The sequence below is a fragment of the Triturus cristatus genome, chromosome 2_2, assembly GCF_964204655.1.
Source record: "Triturus cristatus chromosome 2_2, aTriCri1.1, whole genome shotgun sequence".
NCBI classification, from domain to species: Eukaryota; Metazoa; Chordata; class Amphibia; order Caudata; family Salamandridae; genus Triturus; species Triturus cristatus.
This window is the reverse complement of record NC_140582.1, coordinates 130,169,177-130,192,832: the sequence shown is the minus strand read 5'-3', so window position 1 is coordinate 130,192,832 and position 23,656 is coordinate 130,169,177. Positions and strand designations below refer to the sequence as shown.

Here is a 23,656-nt window from a genome sequence, read left to right as displayed (position 1 = left end):
GCGTCGACGTAATGCGCCATTTTGCAGAGCATCGGAGGAGGAAGCAGCAGGAAGCTGATCTGCATCCAGGTAGGAAATATTTTCAGTTGATATTATAGATTAAACCTTTTAAAGGGATAGATATATAGTATGGAAAGAATAAGGGGAGGTTGCTGGAAAACTAATAGATGTTTTAAAAGTTGGAAAGCATGTCCACATTAATGTCATTAATACAGGCCTATGTCGGGTCATTAAAAGTAAGTTAGTTATTTTAAAAAAGTATGTAACTCTTTCTAAATAAAAAGTTACGGTTCAGACAGTTGATTTGTTTGTTTTCGAAGAAAAAAATGTACTGTCGATCTTCATTTCTTTGTTCAAAAATTGTGCGTACTTTTATATTTAGAATATCTAACGTTGAAATACAAATGATGATTCAGCTGCAATGTGCATTAAGGAATATGGTTTTATTTGTATTTTATACATCGGATTGAGTTTTGGTGATTGGTTTTGACGGAATTGAAATTGGATTTTTTCGGTAATTTGAAAAATGGCGTACCGATAATGATAAATGGTTCAAATACTATGGAACAGTAAATTTGTCATCATTTGTTTATTTTGGATGAAATGAAGATTTGTTTTAAAAAATGGTAAAAACCCGACTTGTTAATTTGTAAAAATTTTGTAAAAAAAAAACTTAATATGCAAATTGAATTATTGTAATTAGTTTAATTTTTGGCAAAGCAGGAAAGTAAGCAAATTCATTGTTTTAAAAAGAAAGAATGTTAGAAAGATTTTCCAGGTAGTCTATAGCCACACACAACGAAAACTGTTGTAGAATTGCCAATAGTCTCTCAGACATTTCCCTTGTTTTGACTGTTACTCGTGGGTTTAGACTACCTGCGAGTGTTTGTGCTAATCTCATTTCTTGGAAACTTTGCTCCTTCTTCAAAGTTTCCAAAAATGAGTAGAAGTTAGGATGTGGTTTTCCAATTGTATGATTGAAGGAGTTATGCCACCCCTCAATGGCATTGTTTGTTTTGGCCTCTCCCTCTAAACAACTCGTGTAGCAGTTCCACCACTCCACATGGAATCGTGGCTTCCTCCTGCGACCCGATCTGCTTAGGTGTCCAATCCATGTGTCCTCAAAATAATTTAGAATGGGTGCCAATTTTTCCTCGTTACTCGTATAATAAACAGATTCTATAATTGCAGTGTAGTACTCGTCCACACTATCGGGAGGAACAAAACAAAGTGCAGTTAATTTTTTAAGTTCAAACTGTAATTTGCTATCCCGAGAATATTCTGCAACTAGGGATGTTTTCTGTAGTTTACGCCAAAATGCCTGCGAAAAATGGAAGAAACATCCCTGAATTTGGGTATCCGTGTACGTTTTAGTGATCACATTGATCATGCTCAATTCGAAATCAATAATTATTTTTCGAGGACTTGCAGATGTTTTGCTTTTAATCACTGATAAAAGTTCAGTGTATGTTGCAGAAGTCTTATCAGGTAGCAAACTATACACTAAGGGAATTACACTATTGTTAATTTTCGCATGTATAGTGTAAATTTGAGTGAAAGGATGGGGTGTACTTTTAAACGTCCCATCCATCATCCAAATTTCACTACTTTCTAACTTAGCAAGGTTACGGGGGGTACTAAAAATTAAAATTCGTTTCTGAGGGTTTTCATTGTCATGCAGAAGGAAAGGTTCATCAGAAAAAGAAATAGAAAGATCATGAGGAATTCTAATGTCAGAAAATGTATGTGGTGTAGACAATTGAATATTACTTGCCTGCTTTTGTCTCTGAATAATTCTTCTCAAATTGGGTATTATAGGCATGTTGCTAGCAACATGACTGGGGACATGCTGTGCAACCTCCCTTAAAATGGATCCTGTAGAATCATTGGAGGTGCTTGCAATAGCTTTCATCTCATTTATTGTCTCTCTGATTTCTACATCCATTGCAGAGGCAGAGTGGTTATGTTCTGTGGTTTTCACAACCAAATTATCAACAGTAACCGCTCTGCCACTGCAATGGGTAGTGTAGTATTGCACGCACCTCCAATGATTTCTAGTTAAACTTATTCTTTCCTTACTATATATGTATCCACCATGGTTTAACAAATTTTTGCCCTTCCTGGATTTAATGAAGTTTGCTGCTCCAAGGCTAGACATTATCTGAAAAAGGAGAAAAGTTAAAAAATTTAGCCTGATATTTTAAAATATATGTATACAAAACATAACATGTACTCAATCCTTTCTTTTGCCTACTGATGCATCTACATGGAGTAAGAATAGCACATTGATACCCCTACACTATCCAACACTTTCCCTACTGCTGCACCTTCCTGGAGTTAGAATAGTAAATTGATACCCCTACACTATCCAACACTTTCCCTACTGATGCACCTTCCTGGAGTAAGAATAGTAAATTAATACCCCTACACTATCCAATACTTACCCGACTGATGCACCTTCCTGGAGTTAGAATAGTAAATTGATACCCCTACACTATCCAACACTTTCCCTACTGAAGCACCTTCCTGGAGTTAGAATAGTAAATTGATACCCCTACCCTATCCAACACATTCCCTACTGCTGCACCTCCCTGGAGTTAGAATAGTAAATTGTTACCCCTACACTATCCCACACTTTCCCTACTGATGCACCTTCCTGGAGTAAGAATAGTAAATTAATACCCCTACACTATCCAACACTTTCCCTACTGATGCACCTTCCAGGAGTAAGAATAGTAAATTAATACCCCTACACTATCCAACACTTACCCTACTGATGCACCTTCCTGGAGTTAGAATAGTAAATTGATACCCCTACACTATCCAACACTTTCCCTACTGATGCACCTTCCTGGAGTAAGAATAGTAAATTAATACCCCTACACTATCCAACACTTTCCCTACTGATGCACCTTCCTGGAGTAAGAATAGTAAATTAATACCCCTACACTATCCAACACTTACCCTACTGATGCACCTTTCTGGAGTTTGAATAGTAAATTGATACCCCTACACTATCCAACACTTTCCCTACTGATGCACCTTCCTGGAGTAAGAATAGTAAATTAATACCCCTACACTATCCAACACTTTCCCTACTGATGCACCTTCCTGGAGTAAGAATAGTAAATTAATACCCCTACACTATCCAACACTTACCCTACTGATGCACCTTTCTGGAGTTTGAATAGTAAATTGATACCCCTACACTATCCAACACTTTCCCTACTGATGCACCTTCCTGGAGTAAGAATAGTAAATTAATACCCCTACACTATCCAACACTTTCCCTACTGATGCACCTTCCTGGAGTAAGATTAGTAAATTAATACCCCTACACTATCCAACACTTACCCTACTGATTCATCTTCCTGGAGTTAGAATAGTAAATTGTTACCCATACACTATCCAACACTTTTGCTACTGAAGCACCTTCCTGGAGTTAGAATAGTAAATTGATACCCCTACACTATCCAACACTTTCCCTACTGAAGCACCTTCCTGGAGTTAGAATAGTAAATTGATACCCCTACACTATCCCACACTTTCTCTACTGCTGCACCTTCCTGGAGTTAGAATAGTAAATTGATACCCCTACACTATCCAACACTTACCCTACTGATGCACCTTCCTGGAGTTAGAATAGTAAATTAATACCCCTACACTATCCAACACTTTTGCTACTGAAGCACCTTCCTGGAGTTAGAATAGTAAATTGATACCCCTACACTATCCAACACTTACCCTACTGATGCACCTTCCTGGAGTTAGAATAGTAAATTGATACCCCTACACTATCCAACACTTTCCCTACTGATGCACCTTCCTGGAGTAAGAATAGTAAATTAATACCCCTACACTATCCTACACTTTCCCTACTGATGCACCTTCCTGGAGTAAGAATAGTAAATTAATACCCCTACACTATCCAACACTTACCCTACTGATGTACCTTCCTGGAGTTAGAATAGTAAATTGATACCCCTACACTATCCAACACTTTCCCTACTGATGCACCTTCCTGGAGTTAGAATAGTAAATTGTTACCCCTACACTATCCAACACTTTCAATAATGCTGCACCTTCCTGGAGTTAGAATAGTTAATTGATACCCCTACACTATCCAAGACTTTCCCTACTGATGCACCTTCCTGGAGTTAGAATAGTAAATTGATACCCCTACACTATCCAACACTTTCCCTACTGATGCACCTTCCTGGAGTTAGAATAGAAAATTAATACCCCTACACTATTCAACAATTATTCTACTGCTGCACCTTTCAGATTTTGGAAAAGTAAATTGTTACCTCTACAGCATCGTACATTTTAAAAATTGTTGCAACTTACAATGTTGGTCTAAATTACCTTTTTTTCCGAATTGGTTTTCTGGCAGACTCTTGTTCAGTGGTATTGGTAAGTAGGCTTGTGTAGACACTTTTGAGGTGATTTGTTGGGGAATGGATAAATAAATGTCTGGAAATGTGGAAAAAGAAAAAAATTAGAAAACAGTACGATGTTGAGAAATGTGTTTTGTACAATTATTCCACAAAAATTGCACATGTGATATAAGTTGCTGGACATAATTATTTCCGTAATGATAAACCATCCTTTAGACATGAAATATAAATCTAAAAAGGGAAATTTTAATCATAATTACATTGATTAATTATTTGAAAATTAGCTATGTGATAGTTAGTCAAATATTTAGGAGGTAAAGAATCTGTGCTGTAAAAATATACCTTGTTTTGGAGAATTTGCTTTTGTGGATGAGGTCGCTGAAGATGTTTTTCTTTGTAGGCTCCAAATTTTAGTTTTGTGAAAAAAATTCTTTTCTGTGGGGGAAAAAAGAGGATAAAAAGATAATTAACGGTGATTCGAAATGTAGTACCTGAGTATCTTTAAAATTAAACAGATATACAATATAACTAGTACTACATGATACTGTCCTAATCAATGCACCTTACTGCAGTAGGAATAGAGATATGTACCCCTACCATACACAAAAATATCACTGATGGTGCTCTGTCCTAGAGAAGAAATTGAATATTGTTTCTCAAAACTATCAATTAGTTTTCAAATTAGGTACGATACTGGAGGATTTATTGCAAAAGGAAGAATGAGTAATGTATCGTTTAAAAAAAATGGAAAAAATAACATACCTTTTCTAGTAGGTTTTTTGTTATCGTGCCTTTATCCTGATGCCTGCGTGAGGTTAAAAGGTTTTGGGGAAAAGATGTTCACTGTTTGAGAAAAAAAAAAGATAAATAATTGATCCTTTGTCAACGTTGTTAAAAAAAAAAAAAAAAAAAACGATTTGGAATAAGAAAAAGGAGTATGAGTAACAATTGGTGAGGGAAAATATACTACATATTTAATGCTTTTTTCAACAAAAATATTAGAGGTAATTTCCAAACTATTCCTAAACTAGTAAAATACTGTACATTCTTGGACTTAGATTAGAAATATTTCTCAAAGTAATATGTAACGCTTTTGCTGATGTGCTAACTAACTGAAGTCTTAGTAGAAATTGTTACGCCAGCATCATGGTAATATTTAGATTATTATGCGGTGAGATTGAGTTTTTTAAAAATAAATCATTGGCATACATGACTTTCTGAAATTTTTAAAAATAAATTTTACAAGTAAAACCATGACACATAAATAACATTTACCTTAACAATTGAGTTTGTCAGTCGTTTACGTGGTGGGGATGCCCAAATAGGTTCAGCTGCTGTGAAATGTAAAAATCTTCCGATTTTCTGGTTGAGGGAAATAAATTACTTGTTTTATTTTTGTGTTTTATTTTATTGATAATATATTGGAAACAGTTCATTTCTTCAGTTTTTATTCTTAATTGAAAAAATTTTTTTTGTGGCTTAAGAAAATATATTTTTCAAAAAACTAACGTTTAGATATATATTAATAACTTACTAGTAATTGCTCTGTTGTTAGGCTTTCTCGAGTGAATTCCGTGCTCTCTCTGAGGAGGTCGCAGTGCAGGTGACAGAGGGTCAGCTTATTACGTCTGCTCTCTCTGCTAGTTGATAATCAACTGAGTGCAAAATGGTGTCTCACTTGTATTTATAAGTTTTACTCTGTGTCTCTATTAATTTTTTTAAAAACTGCGTTCGTTGTGTTTTTTTTAATGCTTTGTTTTACTGTGGAAAATGATAATTTAAAAATGCTTTTAAAGAAATATTGTTTTTAATCATTTGATCCGTTTTGGCATCCATTTTGGAACATGTCTTTTGGTATTGTTTACATAGAAACTGTGGTAGGACAAGTTTTACAAGTGAGATGGGTAAAATGGCGCCTACGTGTATGTGTGTTATGTTTTCGTTAGTTTACTTACTTGGCGATCTATTCATGTTAAAAATGTGTATGCACTGTAATTTATTTTTTCCTTATTATTTAAAAACTTACAAATGTCTTAAAACTGATTTTTATGGGGAATTTTGAGTATTAATTTTAATACTCGAGTATTAATTTTAATACCCGAGTATTAATTTGGTACTGCATTTTAGTCGATTTACGTACAGTTCTTCTCCACATTTTAATACACTTCCCCACCCTAAAACCCCTAATTTCCCTGCATCCCGTGCCAGATTTTATTGTACTTTTAATTTAAAATTAAAAAAAAATCGCGTTGTAATGGTATGCGTTGTAATATACTTCGTTGTAACAGCTCTTTTCTTTATTGTTATAGGTTTTGCGTTGTAACTGAATTCGTTGTAAAGTAATGCGTTGTAGTAGTACTAGCGTTGTAAAAAATGCGATGTAAAGGTATGCGTTGTAATAGCATGCGTTGTAACGTCATACATCCGATCAGTACAGATCAATACAGGATACTATGTCTGGCACTCAATTTGTTCTGCAGCCTAAAGTTTTTGGCAGTGGTAGTGGCATCCCTCTTGAGAGTCCATTTAACCCCTTACCAGCAATATTTCAAAATCTCTGACTGGTTACAGAAAGGACCTACAGGCTAATGCCCAAAAAGGTATGTTGAGTGCCCCTTGCTGAGTTACACTATTGTGAAAATACAAATACACTTTACTGAAAATGTGTTTCCTTTCTTAAACTGGTTAAAGAATCAGAATTTCTTCATCCGAAAAACCTACTATTGGCCAGACAAACTACTGTCACATTCCCGTCATCAGACCCTACCAACACTTTTGTATGTATTTGATCATGCTGGAACATGTATCAGGCTTGCCCTGCTTGCCTTTTCTATCCATCAATGATACAAAAACAATCAGGACTACATTTGTGTCTCCTTGTGTGTGCCCTTAAGATATATGAACACAATTATCTTGTCTATTCCACATATACATAGTATAACTATACCCTAGAGGATGGGTAAAAGCAAACATTTTCCCAGGAGCCAAAAAGTGTGGTCTGTGGTGTGACCGAGGGCACACTGATGCAAGCAGGGTGTGGTCCTGTGAAACCGTAATGGGGGTGTAAGGTGGGTGCAGGGTAAGGGAAGCATGCACATCTAGTGGCTGGATTGTACATTTGCTGCAAGGGGTCTTTGAAAACTAACATTTTCCTAAAGTTAAGCTGGTTAAGGAAACCCTAGTTCTTTCTTTCTTTAACTGCATTTAACCTTTAAATAAATGCTTACCGGTTTAAGATAATTGTAATGTTAGTGCTGAGTCCAGTAAACAGCAACCGAGTGCTGCTGTTAACCAGGGGCCCACATGTAAAGGTGAGAAGGGCTGCATTTGGCTGAAAGCTGTACTTTGAATATCACTGCCCTAAAGGATTGTGAATGGTATAATGGGGTAGGGGTAATGTATGGTGACAACAATTAATACATCAACAATGGTTTAAAGGATTCCATTGCAAAGATTCAAGATTTGTTGTTGCTCGCTATATACAAAATGCCAATCTTTCTAGGGATCTCAGAAGCAGAGTATGATCTACATTATTATTATTAATATTGGCGTTCTTCCATAATTTCACAGTTTGTTCTTTTAACCTCTTCTGTCCTCTTTTCCTCAACCAGAGCCACTTAACATCTTATAACTGTATCTTATCACTGTATCCACATCTGCTAAATAGTCTTTATTTGGTTATGTTACAGTGGATCCCCTTTATTGAAGCATGTTATGTAGAGGGGGGGCTCACTTTTCAAAATGTTGAGTGGCGAGTTAGAATTTCAGTTAACAGAAAACATGTCATGTGAATTGCCTTGAAAGCTAAAATTAGCAACATAATGCTCCTCTGGTTTCGGGTGAGAGCTAGCTGACCCACAGTTGATGGAAAGAGGTGGGGTGGCATTGAGAAAGAAAGAAGAATATTTAGGTTGCAAAGTTAATGAATTTGTCACAAAGACAAGAGAAGGCATACTTTGAATGGTCATAAGCAAAATAACTCTTATAGTAACCTTACTTAGTCACATGCAAGAGTCCATGAGTCAATTTGCTAGAACAGAATGAGAAATGGAACAGATTTTTTATAATATTGAAGAGACAAAATCTAGCTTCGGAGGTTCTTCTGAAAATTTTAAAGGATAAGAATGTAGTTTGATTTTGAGTGGGCGTAATGGTATTTTCAGTAAATCTGTGTCAAGAATAATGTGAAATTACTGAAATTAATCAAATTACTTCAGCATAATTGAAATTCTGTGCAGGTCTATTGAAGAATCTGCCAGAGCAGCCAGAATTACCTAATGACCCAGAAACAGTGCGTAACAGTTTTTGTTAAAAACTATTGCTATGTCATAGCAGTAAGTTACTGGATTTGAATCCAGTTATTTACACTGATTGCTGTCTTCCACAGACATGCATATCATTTACATAATTACATGAACACCACTATAATCATGGACACACAATCTCTGTGGGGATGTGAACACCACTTTAATCACACACTATCTCTGTGGGTATCGAGACTCTACTATAATCACACACTATCTCTCTGTGGACTTGAACACCACCATAATCACACACTATCTCTGTGGGGACCTACACTCCACTATCACACACTGTCTTTCATTGCATTTGAACACCACTATAATACCACACTGTCTCTGTGGGTACCTAAACAACATTATAATCCCACAGAGTCTCTGTGGGGACCTTAACAAAACTATAATCGCACACTATTTATGTGGGTACCTAAACTCTACTATAATCACACACTGTCTCTCTGGGGAATTGAAAACCACTATAAGCACGCACTGTCTCTGTCAGGACCTAAACACCAATGTATTCACATCCTATCTCTGTGGGAACTTAAACTCCACTATAATAACACTATATCTCTGGCGATTTACACACTACTATAATCCCACACTATCTTTGTGGGGACCTATACATCACTATAATTTAACACTGTCTCTCTGGGGATGAACACCACTATATTCACACATTATGTCTGTGAGGACCTAAACTCGACTATAATCAAACAGTGTCATTCTGGAGACCTGAACACCACTATATTCACACACTATCTCTCTGAGGACTTGAACATACCATAATAACACATTGTCTCTGTTTGGACTTAAACATCACTATTTTCACACTCTTTGTGTGGGAACTCAAGCATTGTCTTGAGAAAATATTTCAGTGAAGGTTTGAACACAGTTATCATTACACATTGTAATCACACAATATCTTTGGAGGGAAGTGGATGTAATTACCTTTGCACAACATTTCTATGAGGAATTGGACATTCCAATTGTTACACATTATCTATGTGGATACGTGAATAAAATTTGCTTCACCCTCTACCTCTGTGGGAACTTTCATTACAGCTGTAGACACCTGCTCTGTAGAGAGTATGGTGCTATAGTGATAACATACCACAGCTGTGGGGCTCATCACACAACATCCCTATCCAGTGATCGCATACCCCCTCTTTGGGCATCATCGCACAGCATTCCTATGTGGTGATCACATACCATCTCTGTGGGCATCATGTCATGCCATCCCTACATGGTGAGCATATACCACCTCTGTGAGCATCATCACACATCATCTTTATGCAGATATCAGCATTACATGCAATGCCTAGGAAGATGTGTACTAACAGCTACTTTGACAAAAAATGTAAGTAACTGTTCACATTCGGACTCCACTTGGCCACATTACTTGACTCTATCTGTTCATTTCTCCATGGGTTAACTTTCTATTCTCCTAATATTCTGAGCATTAAGCGATCGGTTAAATGCTGTTTAAGATTGCTTCTGTTATCATGATATATTATGTACTCTGATACATTAATAGCATAACCTATCTCTCATGTGCCACTGTGGTATAAACAGATTTTGAGGTGATTTGTATATATTGATGCTAAAATAAATAATTAGCTATGTGCCTTTGATGGTATTCAGTCACAAATGGTAATTATGTAGTAGGTCCTCATAGGGATCGTAGCAGATTTTGAAGTCCCCACAGGGATGGTTCTGTGTGTGAAAAAATATAACAATGTATTTACAAATTTGAAGCTGTATCCTATATCTTGTATGTTTTCTTAATATTTTATGTCATTAGTATATTTTAAAAACATTGGGAAAGGTTAGTCCACACACGGCTGGTATCCACACATCGTCCCCACAAGGATGGTAACACATGTATGTGTTTGTGTATGTGTGTTATATAAGCAGTTCATTAAACATTCAAGCATGGGTATTTCACAAATATGTGAATAGCATCTATTCTACGAACACTCTGGATCCCTATTAGGACATTCTAATCAGATGACATAACCCTGGAGATCCACTGCCATTTGGAGAAGCTGCCAGGATGGCCCAAAGGACATCAATAGGCCTTAGGAATCTACCCATCCTCAACAAGAATCCTTCAGGTCCACTATGCCCTTAGGAAGACACAGGTCCTTTCCTATCAATGCTGTTGAGCACTCAAATAAGATTCTGGCATGGATCTCAGATGAGCGCAAGAATATCTATGACTGCGAGAAATCACTATCCCACATTTGACTGAATCCACTTTTGCCCGAGTCATTTCACTATTCTCCCTCTCAAATCGCTTCTAACACTCAGACCAATTTGCATCATGTGAGCACATGATCATGACACATACAAATGTGCATTAGGACAGTGTTTTCATAGTGTACAACTTCTGTTTGATAAACCTAAGCTAGCCTCACACAGGTTAAATTATCAGACAGAACCTGATTTTTAGATTGCTTAAATGTACACTACCCATTAATCTAGGCATCAATCCACTTTGTATAGCTTATCTCCTCAAAAATCTAGCACCAGGGAACTTATGTTCTTACCAAAAATAATCTAATATCAAAATCCAAAGGTGAAGTTTTTCACACATCACATGTCTTCAAACAATGACATGCTGTAATAGTTACAATGTCACTTTGGCATTTGTGAAGCATAGATGTCTCCAAGAAGGCAGTGGTATACTTAGATAAATAAAGTGAAGAATGGTGTTGCTAGCTTTTTCAAAAATACAGGTACTTTCTGGAGGTTATCCAGAATGGAGTTTTATTCGATCTGGGATAATAAATAAAGATGGTGTTGGTTCCATTCATTTTAACCAGTGGGATCTCCAAACATGACACAGCTTTGCCTCGAAATAACACATGTCATGGGATAGCAAGGGTGTCATGCGCCCGTAAACAATTCAGGAAATTGAGACCCCTTACCCTGGGTTTTTACTTTACAAACAGCCCCTAATTAGGATGAATGGGACCCTGATATGCCTAGCCCCTGGAGCCATATTATTGATAGCCATGCCTCTACAAACAAGGTAATTCAAAACAGTTTTTAAAGATATATCTACCTAAAGGCCTGATTAAGAGAGTACCCTTCTCGCCACATTTTTGTTTCACCTGTTCAAATTTGAGTTGGATTGGTAGCCAGGTTTATTACACCCGCAGCATAAAATGTACTCTGTCAGTGTAAACGTTCCTCCGACAGAGTGAAGGCTTTAGCATCGAATCCCAGCCTGGGTACTTGCAAATTGTCACGACACACACAGAGCTTGATATTACACATTTATTTCTCAGTGTGCAACCTTCAGCTGAACATTCTACATCATAAATTCCATCACCCACGCACTTATGTCAGGAACTTCGTCAGGAACCAAAAGTGTCTTGTCACATATAATGCACAAGACACTACATCTCCCTCTTTTTTAAATACAATGTACTAATAACACATATATACATTACAACTCTTCAATAAATAATTTTGGTGCTCTAATCAATAGCCCTTATCTGGTCATGTGAGGCCGCAGAGATATTGGAGCAGTGTTCGTGACTGGCATTGGTGACAGAGACAATGGTACAGTCATTGGGCTCTCTGGAGCCTCAGTTGGGGTCTCACTCCTGACATATGAGGTTGGCAGCGAGTGAGGCAGGTGCTTAAAATGCAAAGAATCTCATGTAATGGACGTTCCAGGACGATGAGCAGTCACCTTGTGTCCATTACTGACTACAACCAATCAAAAGGAGCATCAGTCTTGAATTTCCATTTCCGCCTGATGATGGCTTGTCTTCTCTGTTGAACATAGTGATTTGAGCACAGAGGCGTCTGTCTGCAAGGGATTCCATTTTGCGTTTGTGAGACGAAACAGTGATTGTAAATTTATCAATGTCAATAGATCTCTCAATGGTCCATTGTGGCAATTTGTTTTGTTTGGAGTTCCCTAATATTAAGGTGGCAAGGCTCTCACTTGTAGTTGAATGTTGAGTTGACCTGTATGCATGAAGTGTAGATTGAAGCACTGATTTGAGTTAAAACTTTTCCAGTGCACTGAACAGTCTTCTTGAGGGTACTCATAAATCTCTTGACCACACCATTTGCTGTGGCCAGACAAGTGTTCTTTTCTTATGCTTGATATTTAAATGCATGAGACAGTCTTTAGATTCCTGAGAATTAAAAGGCAGGCCATTTTCAGATTTCAAAATCAATGGAACACCCTCATTTGCAAAAATACATTCTAGTAGTAGTAGATGACAGATCTTCCACCAGAGGAAAATGGGTATATTCGTCAACAATTACAAGTAGATGATGTCTATTGTCCAATGGCCCAGTTGTCCAAACAAATCAATCGCAATCTTCTCCTATGCCTGCTTTTGGAGATCAGACATGTTTAAAGGATGAGGGGGCTGTCTTAGATGACAAACAGCTGCACAAATGGCATGCCTTTAACTATTTTTCAACTCTTTCATCAAGACACTGGAACCACACTTGATCCCTTAAAGCTTGTTTCTTACCAACAATTCCAAGGTGTCCCTCATGGGCTAGTTCAATGACTTGTTGTCTTGGACTGTCGGGTATGACAATTATCGACCCTTTTAAGAAGATGCCGCTGGGAGTAACTGAAAGTTCTTCTTGCACATTTTCAACTTTCTGGTATTCAAGGTCATCATGAAGCGGTCAAATATGTTTTCGTCATGACTGGTGTATAATAATACCTTTGAGTATTAGCAAATACCTGTCTGTACTCGTGGCAGTCTGATTGGTGTAAATGGTCGACATGTTTCTTGCCTTACAGCCCCTAACGGGTCGAGCAGCAATTCAACGCTGTCCACGGGACCCAGAGCAGGGGCAGGATGATCGCTAGTTGCACGCCACCCTCACGACCGAGCAACAAAGTGCTCTGTTAAATCCCGTCAGCGTTTGACCTCAAATCTTGGGGTCTCAACAAATTCCAGGCTAAACGTCATGGTACCCTATAATCAATGCTGGTGACACCAGGATGCCTAGCACCAGCATTGCGGTAGTGTAATAGTTAGGATCACCTTCTCTTCCTTCTAGATACCGGTCCTGATGAATTGGCGCTAAACCCCTTTAGGGATTGTAAGGCAAGAAACATGTCGACTATTTCACCAATCAGACCATGTAGGACCATTTTCTCCAGATAGGGCTCACTCATTTTAGCTAGGATAGTGCACCCTGTGAATAAAAACTATTTATAACACAGGGTAGTACTAGTACTATTTTAAATCACAGCACACACTTACCTCACTACCCTGACCACATACCCTCACACACCATACAGCTTCTTCAAAAAAGATCTCCGGCAAAGGACCCTTTGCGGGTGCCCGTTGGGCATTGCAGCGCTTGCCCGATGAGGAGCACAAACCCTATCATGAAGCATGACATCCTTCAGGGTGTGTGAGGGCAATCCATAAGAGACCTGAAAACTCCTCCACCTTAGGAACTGCACAATAACATTTTTCCAGTATTTTCTTGTCACTTCTTTTACTCTGTCACCTGCCAAATTCTTTAGATATTTAATGATCATTTTTTCATTTGCTTCTGCAAGGGCATCAATGAAATCTTCGAACGTTTTGACCCAGGTAGTCCATCTGTTGCCAATATTTTGCTTTTTGGCGGTATCAAAGGGAGGCGGTGGTTTCAAGAAGAAGGCAGCACCATTATTTGTGCTCCTTTCAGCAGTCATTAAAAAATTTCAATATTTTAATCTCTGCTCATGGCCATTAGGCCATCAGTTGTGATTCACCATCTCTAATGTTTTCTCTTCTTTTACCTGCTTCTGCTCACCGTGTTCTCTTGCAACTGACTGCTGCCACTTGTTGCCCTTTCTGTACCTGGTTGTCACTGCCTTTAGAGTTTCTTGGTCTTCAAAATATTTCTGCTTTTAATGCCTCTGTACATTTGGCTAGCACAGCCTCTGCTGCTTCTCTGTACCTGATTGTCTCTGGCCTTTAAAATTTTCGTACTGTATGAATGACGGCTCTGTGTCATGTTTTGGCACAGTACCTCTTGTCTTGACTTTTTCAGCAAATTTCTAGCTAACGACAAACACACTTTCTATAAGTCCTTCACGTTCTTCACACGTTCTATAAGTCCTTCACGTTCTTGCACTGGCTGAAGTGTTGCTTTGACTCCACATACACCAACCGTCGTTTTACACTTCGAATGAGGCACACGTGACATCCACAAGTAGTTTGCTGGACCACAGCAAACTCTCCTTAAGAGCACTCTTGGTTCTTTGAGTTGCAGGTTTCAGGTAATCTCCTATAATGCTGCCAGTTGTAGCGTCCTACCCCAGCCAGGGTACTTGCATATGACCATGCCACACACAGAGCTTGGTATTACATGTCTTTATTCCTCCGTGTATAACCATCAACTGAACATTCTACATCATGAGTTCTATCACCAACAACCTAGCATTTAAGCCTCTGTTCTACCGAGTCCATCAGGAAGTAAAAGGGTCCCGTCATCTCTAACTCACAAGACAATCCAAGGGCCCTTGGAGGAAGCACATAACACAGTCTACACTATTTTAGGTGGAAGGGGTTATGTATTTTATTTTTCCTGTCTGTCACCGCCAGTGAGGGACAGGAAAAAAAACATTTGCCCCACATTCTGAGAGAAAATTCACATGGTGTGAGAGACTTATTTTTTATATATCTAAAGCAAACTCTCTGCCTTTATCCCATGCACCAAACCCCAAATCTGGCCATAATCAGGACATAATAAGTATGATGCGGGCACTGTTTTCAAATTCACACTAATAAATTGCTGCACTTGAGAGAAAGATTGCATTTGAATAACTACACTTCACTACGATGGAATTTTATCATGAGAACAAACGTTGTAATAATTAAAAATATAGGCAATGCTGATTTGTAGCTCAGTGACAGTGGCTTTGTCCCGATATAAGACAAGTGATTCAGAAATATTTTTTGAGATATATTGGTCTCAGACTAGCATAATCTCTGTTTCTAAATTAACACGTTTAAGATACTGCACATGAACAGCACAGTCACAACTTGTAAATCAGGTGCCAGATTTACAAAAGTTTTACACAACACAGCAAGGAAACGTGCTGCACTGTTTTGAGCGAGACAGAAAAAGGTGATATTTGCCATATCTCCTAAGATGTGGCATACTTCTGCTCACTCCTTGGCTTCCTGGTGCACTGTTTGTTGCCTAGCACCAATGCAGGTATCCTTGTGTTATGCTGGAAGGATTTCTGGATTACAGGCACAATTGCTTTTGAGCAGGAAGGGAATCCTCCCTGCACAAAAACTATCCTAAGCGGCATATTACTTTTTCTATGTGCGATCCAGAATACATCTCCGATGGAAGGAACAAATAACAAGGAGAAATACAAATATTTCTCCTCCTTAGGTCATCCTTGTGTGGCACACCATTTTGGCTCAATCCCAGCTTTATTGATGTAAATAAATCTGGGATTACATCAGATTCCATGGGAGGATACTAACTAGGGAGCGCCCATGAACTTCCCATGGAACTTCTACCAGTATGAAATGTAACGCAATGCAGCGCAAGCCTCAGTATTGCAATACATTTCTTTACAAAGTTGTCAAGGCACCGCAAATTGCCGCTTTCATGACTTAGTAAATATCACTTAAGGACATGTGACACAAATTGGAAGACGAAACAAGGAGTAAAATGGATTATAAAAAAATAATTAATTCAACCGTCGCCTTGCTGTCAGAATTGTTGGATAAATATGAGTTGAGAAAAAAAAAATTTTGGTCTATTGCCAATTGCTTCGACAAAATGATGGCCCAACCTTATTTACTTTTTTATCACCAAAAACCCTTAATTAAGAAGAAATTTATGTTATTAAGGTTTGGAATCTATCCAACCAAAGATGGAACCCCTAAATGGGAGTCCAAATGGGCATCAAATATTTGTCGGCTTTGTGGGCAGTATGACAAAACCTTGCTGCATATAGTAACACTGTGCCCAAAAATGACGAAGGAACGGAAAATAATTTTAAAACCTATCTTTAAAAAAATGGGACTTAGGACTTGTAGATCGGCATTAATATTTTGCCTAAGTGGTGTCTATCTTTATATTATTCACCAATTTGAAAAATGTATGTTTATAGTAGAAAAGAAATTATGTAAGGTTGACACCCAAAGTAAATGTTAAATTTGTTAAGACTGTGAATAATTGATGTTGTTGCTTTTAAGGTGATGATGAATTAATTTTATGGCACTTTTTAATTGTTTGCTTTCATAATACTACTTTAAGATAATGTATTAATTGTCTGTTTTTAGAGTATTATTCTTAGATGATGTTCAATTTATAATGTTTATTATTTTTACCAAGTGGCACACGTGCACTTTATCCCTGAAAATTGTCAAGTCCTGTAAACTATTTTAAAAATTGAATTAATAATTTTGGAGTATCCCAAACTGGAAAAAGTGAATTGATTGTGGTTAATTTTATGCATTGTATCCAGGAATGTTCAATTAGATAAAGTGTGTGGTTTGTATTTATTTTGTCCTTTTTGTAATGGTTTTAATTAATCAACAAATAAATAAATCAATCAACAAGGACAGAGCAAGTCATTTGTAAATCTGGGCTTGATATTTGTCACGTGAATGTTCTTTTCTTGTATTCTCAATATGGGTAAAGTGGATTTGTAGCTTTGAAACTTAGGGCCTGATTTGCAGTTTACATAGTTTACACAGCAAACTATCAATGCACAGTTAAATGCAAACCACAGAATCCTGATTTATATTTGAATAGGCACATTCCTACATGTTATTGCACGAGTCAGTCAGCAAAGAGTCGAGCAAGAAGTGGAGAAATAGAGACAGGATTATGCCCTGAATATTGTTTTTGGCCTCAGGTCTTCCAGCTTCAGATATGAATGTTCTTGATGCTTGATTTAGATGTGTTGACTTGAGATTAACATCGAGTCCTGAAATGCATGAACATGTGTCAAATGAACTATTCTTTCATCACGCCACAGTTTATGAGTTTTTAAAATGAGGAAACAATGAACAGCTACAATAACCATAAAGAACAGACTTAACAAACAATGAAGGCATGACCATACCTCATTGTACTTTATAGTGCTAAATTCTTTATGGTGCCATTCAGAGTATGGCTGATGGTCTTCTGGTCTCTCAAGCCTGTGGAGGGATGTCTTCCACCATACTCATTGATCTCCTCCAGGATGACAGAGATATATATGCTTACGGCAGAGTCTCTGCTGACCTAATTCTGTTGAAACCCCTGAAGCTTTGTTACATGTTTAAAGGCCTGCTCTGCAAAGTAATTTTTTAAAGAATCTCCCGACGCCATAGTTTGTTATTGAAAAACAAAAAATAATCCATAACTGTAAAAGAATAATGTGAGTCATAATTATTTTACCATAGTCATCCTCAGGTGCACATGCATTCTTTCCCAACCCCTCTGACTGAATCAAAATAATGCTGGACACTCAAATGTGTAGTAGGTTTTGGAATGTGTGTCTCACGCGCCCATTCCCAAGTATCTGACTGGTTTGTTTTGCTGAACTTTGAGGCCCTAATGAAGCATTGTACATTGGAACATTGTGTGTACTAATGTGCATGAGCAGGATTGACTAAACCTAGTGTAAAGTCATGTCTGTCACGCAGACACGAGGACATATTGAAACAAAGAGTTTTGTTGCCCACAGAAGTAGACGGAAGGGTGACGCAACTACCAAGTTAGATTTATCAAGCCATGGTTCAAGGGTGCCTGTGTTGGCGCTAGGGAACACATTGTGCACCAGCGCAAGGAAAAGACAGCAGTTGGTCTTATAGTGTTGAATACGGCACATTGCTGCCCTTTCCCTTACATCGCAGTGAAGCACAGCAAGGTGGCTTGCTGTGTTGCGCTGTGTGATTTCTTGATGAATGTGCCTTAAGTGTTCTGAAGCTTAAGCAAATCGTGAACCAATGAAAATAGAGTCACACATAACAACACATATGTTTATATGCATTTGAACAAACATAAATTATCTTGAAATACAGTAACGGGATTTCAGTAAAGTGTATAATCAGCACTGCTTTCTTTATTGCTATTCTTACATTGCTTTGTACTCCATGATAAAGTAAAACACAGTGCAACAGAATAATGCCTATATATCACACTAACAGGCTGCATTCCCTCTGCGACACATTCTATCCATTGTTTCTCAGTTACATTACAAATCATCTTTCTGTTCTTTGTTTATATTCTTGAAAAAGTTTTCATTTGACAGTGCCATGTTAAAACACATGTGGGACTTTCAAAGGAGCACAAGATGAATTTAAAATGTTTGGATGAAGACGTTATTATTGTTTTTTCCAAAGGCAGACTTTATTTATATTCATTGACTTTGCAAACAGCATTAGTGGACAGGATTGGAATGGCACAGAAAATAGGGCCGGGCACCTGAGTAAATGTAGACCCTACTGATGAATTAGAAAGCTAAAAAAGTGGTCCATGCCTGATAATTGGGGTTGTTTTTAACACGTAATGACAAGCTATCTAATTGGTGTGGTATGGAAGATTACATGAATTTGAGTTTGCTGCAGCAGCAGGAAATGCTTGTTTTAATATCATGGAAATTAATAGTAAAAACCAGCCAAGCACACCATAAAACAAGCCCACTAACAGGCAGCAGACCATAAAACAGGCCCACTAACAGGCAGCAGACCATAAAACAGGCCCACTAACAGTCAGAAAACCGGCTCGTGCACTCACTTGTCAGACCATCCCTTTGGCCACTGCCTGATTGCCCTATAGGCCAGTCGAACCCTGTTAGAGCAGACAATTTCTTTGGTGGCAGTTTCATTTTCACCACCCCTACCCTGTTCAGAAACAAACATGGATGAGATGGGGAAGACTAGGAAGATCAACATATAAAAATCAGCACAGATCTGTCACTGTTGGAAATCAAGGGGTCAGATTCCTCAGCTAGTACAGAGACATGAAAAAGTGTTGGAGTGTGAGAAATGCGGGTCTTCCGAGTCTCTTAAGTTTTCCGTTGTCAGAGAGGCCAAGACTACACCACTGGAAACCCAGTTGTTCCCTGGCCTCCAAATTAGGTAGGGGAATTGCAGGTTTGGCTCATCTGGATAATTGCCAATTTGCAGGGATTTTCCTATCCTGCCAGTGAGAAAGTGGATATAAGTGTAGTAGTCCACCACAAGTAATAAAGTCATTATCCTTTAAAATCAGTTAAAGTTTCAGTAATTTAAATCTGAGCTCAACCCCTGATAACTAATGAACAAGAGCATGCAGGCTTAACATTGAGAAAATATGTAAAACATTTAAACATACCAAAACAGCTAAAAAGTCAAAAAAACAACACAATTCCAGTCCAATTTAAATAATAAACGGCACCAGGTGACAAAATTCCTATGATGGGAACTGGCAATATGAATAAGAATAGCACCAAAAAACACTAACTATATCAATGCAGGTCAACTGATTGTCATAGACCTAGACACAATTTCAGGCCAACCACAATGGAATGTGGGTTTGATACAGCAACCAGGTTTCACCCCATTAGAGGTTTTACCTTAGCACTCACGGAAATATTTATGAGTCATGTTGCATCACGCAATGTGGTGCAAGTGCGATGCAATTCAAAAATCAGATTTATGAAGCCATGCAAGACCACCTTTCATGGCGATGAGTGTCTTCATAAATCTGGAGTAATGCAATGCAGTACAAATTGCTTTGTGTTGCTTTACTCTGCCCTAGGAAGGCATTTTACGGGCATTGTGTGGCTGTTCCCACACAACTCCCATGGTTTTTTATGCATTCCCAGATTTACCAGAACTGGTAAACCTTGGAATGCACTAGAAAGATGCACCTTTCCAGGAGAGGCATAGTGAGGAGAAATATCTTTACGCCTGCTTGTTACTTCCTCTTTCTATGTGTGCTGCATTCTGGTGAAGCTGGTCATTTTGGTGGCGAAAATCTGCAAGTGAGAATGTAAAAATGGGTTCTCTAGTTGGCAGGTTGTTACCCTGTCCACATAGGGACCCTTCTTCCTAGTCAGGATAAGGGAGTAACACTTCTGAAATAACCCCAGATGGTAGAAATAGTTCAGTTCAAAGCAAACTGTAGATGTGACACCATTCACACAAAGTACCTGGGATGCGTCACACAAACAAACAAAATGGGCCGCAGGGAAGGTGATGCGTGAGTTCCTCACACTCAGAGAAGGTGATGTATCAGTTCCTTGCTCTGGGGGAGGTGATGCGTTGGTTCCTTACTGCTGCACTGGGGAGGTGATGCACCGGTTCCTTACTGGAGAGGAGGTGATGTGTCGGTTTTTTACTGCGTGGGAAGGTGATGCGTTGGTTTCTTACTGCGTCCCCAACGATGCGACAAACTTGAAACTTCGATACGATGTGACGATCCGGGACGATGTGTGGATTCTTCCAGCTCACAGTCTCTAAAGGGCCAAAACAACAGCAGTCACCTCTTTGCAGGTCAGAACTCCCAGAAAGGAAGTTCAGGGGAGCTAGTGGTGAAGTCTCTGTGTCCCCAAGACTTCAGAACAGGAGGCAAGCTCAGTTTTAAGCCCATGAAGATCTTCCTCAGGCAGGGGACACAGCAAAGTCCTTTTCTCCTTTCCTTGGCAGCAAGTAGCCACTGCAGGCCAACCCCAGACAGCAAACCGCACAGGGGGAGTATTCCTCCTCAGCTACTCCAGCTCTTCTCCTTGGAAAAGGCTCCTCTTTTTATACCCAAAACTTTGGTCTCTGGAGGCAGAGAGTGTCTGTACCAAGCCAAAACCAGTCCTGTGGGGCACTTTGCAAGTGCATGACAACCTCCAATGTCAGTGTAAGCCCTGGCTCCAGACAAACCACAGGGGGGAAGAGCCATCATTGTGGAAGACAGGCACAGCCCTATTCAGGTGCAGGTGCTACTCCTCCCACCACGCCAAATGCAGTCAAGGAATATTCAGCCCAGCCCTGACTCATCAGGCTCTCCGGAGCCACTGCTCCTCTCCAGACCCTGACACTCCAAAGCCAGACATGCAAAACACAAACCTAGCAGAAGCACACTGGATGGTTAGGCAAGAAAAGACCTACTTTCTAAAAGTGGTATTTTCAAACACAGAATGTAAAAATCCCCTTCACTAAAAGACATTTTGAGTTCAGGCATACTAAACTTAATTTTCCTACCTTGTTTCCAGGGCCAGTTGTGTTTATAAGATGTTATATACAAACTCCCCATTCTATCCTATTGGAACAGGTAGCCTTGCAATTGTGAAGAACACAATTGCCAGTAATTCACTCTCAGGACATGTCTCACACATCAGGGCATGTCCTACCTCTCACATACACTGCACCCTGTCCGCAAGGGTGCCTAGGTCCTACCTTAGGGGGTGTCTGACATGTGAGAAAAGGGAAGGTTAGGGCCTGGTAAGTGGGTGCACTTGCCAAGTCGTCATGGCAGTACCAGACTGCACACAGGCAATGCAATGGCAGGCCAGAGTTACATTTACAGGCTGCTTCTGTGGGTGGCACAATCAGTGCTGCAGATCTGTTGACTGGGTGTGAGTGTTTGATTGGTTCTGATGCTCCGTCCATCACCACCCCCTTTTGTACCGCTTTGTTTGCCATAAGTTGGCAAGGTATGCTCAGACGTGAGTCCCTTGCTCACTTTGCCACTGGATTCAAGCAAGCCTGGCTGAAGATGGCTCAAATGCCAGAAACCGGTCCTAGGAAGCTTGTTTCCGGTCCAGGGAAGGCATGGCTTGGCAGTTCGGGCTGGACTGGTCCCATGAGGCACAGGGTCAGACTGATTTGCATTTGGCCATGTCTGAACTGGGGTGGCAGAGTGGGCTAAAGAACAGTGATGGATCAATCCCAGATCTGTTGACTGGGTGTGAGTGTTTGATTGGTTCTGATGCTCCGTCCATCACCACCCCCTTTTGTACCGCAAGCTCACCGACAGCATTCGATTTAGAGTCCCCGGTCACACACGCTGCATTGTACTAGGGACTGACTAGTAAATCAAATAGCCAATCATGGAATCACCGATCTATAACAGTAATTTAGAAAGGGAGCACTTGGACTTTGGCACTGAACAGCAGTGTCAAAGTGCCCAAAGCATCTAGGCCAGCAAAACGGAGTCCGACACATATCAAAAACACGTGTCAAGGGATGGCTAATGCGGCACTTACTTTCTTCAAACACTTTGGCACAGGCGTAATCGCCGTCGCTACTACATGGACCACAGTTTCTTGGGGCAACATGCTGGTAGGACGAGCAGAGTGCGGCCAATCGGATTTGTTGTATTAAAGCTCCCTTGAGCCATTGGGCTGACGATACCTGGACCAGCACCTGCGCGCCATGAGTGGTACTTTACCCGATAATACTTTTCTGGCAGTCTACGCGGCAACCACACACTCACCTACTCCCTGCTGACGAGAGGCAACTACCTCGAAACACGTGTCCAGGGATGGCTAATGCGACACTTACTTTCTTCGAACACTTTGGCACAGGCGTAATTGCCGTCGCTACTACATGGACCACAGTTTCTTGGGGCAACATGCTGGTAGGACGAGCAGAGTGCGGCCAATCGGATTTGTTGTATTAAAGCTCCCTTGAGCCATTGGGCTGACGATACCTGGACCAGCACCTGCGCGCCATGAGTGGTACTTTACCCGATAATACTTTTCTGGCAGTCTATGCGGCAACCCCACACACTCACCTACTCCCTGCTGACGAGAGGCAACTACCTCGAAACACGTGTCCAGGGATGGCTAATGCGACACTTACTTTCTTCGAACACTTTGGCACAGGCGTAATCGCCGTCGCTACTACATGGACCACAGTTTCTTGGGGCAACATGCTGGTAGGACGAGCAGAGTGCGGCCAATTGGATTTGTTGTATTAAAGCTCCCTTGAGCCATTGGGCTGACGAGCCCTGGACCAGCACCTGCGCGCCATG

The 23,656-nt window shown here is 39.6% G+C and overlaps 1 long non-coding RNA gene across 1 annotated transcript; it reads right to left on the bottom strand.

Annotated features, from left to right (window-relative positions):
• Positions 1 to 728: 728 nt before the first annotated feature.
• Positions 729 to 4,824, bottom strand: LOC146861973 (uncharacterized). Its single transcript, XR_014978352.1, has 3 exons — positions 4,740 to 4,824; positions 4,366 to 4,473; positions 729 to 2,161 (listed from the first exon to the last, which is right to left on the bottom strand). It is a non-coding gene; the product is annotated as an uncharacterized LOC146861973 (long non-coding RNA).
• Positions 4,825 to 23,656: the final 18,832 nt, after the last annotated feature.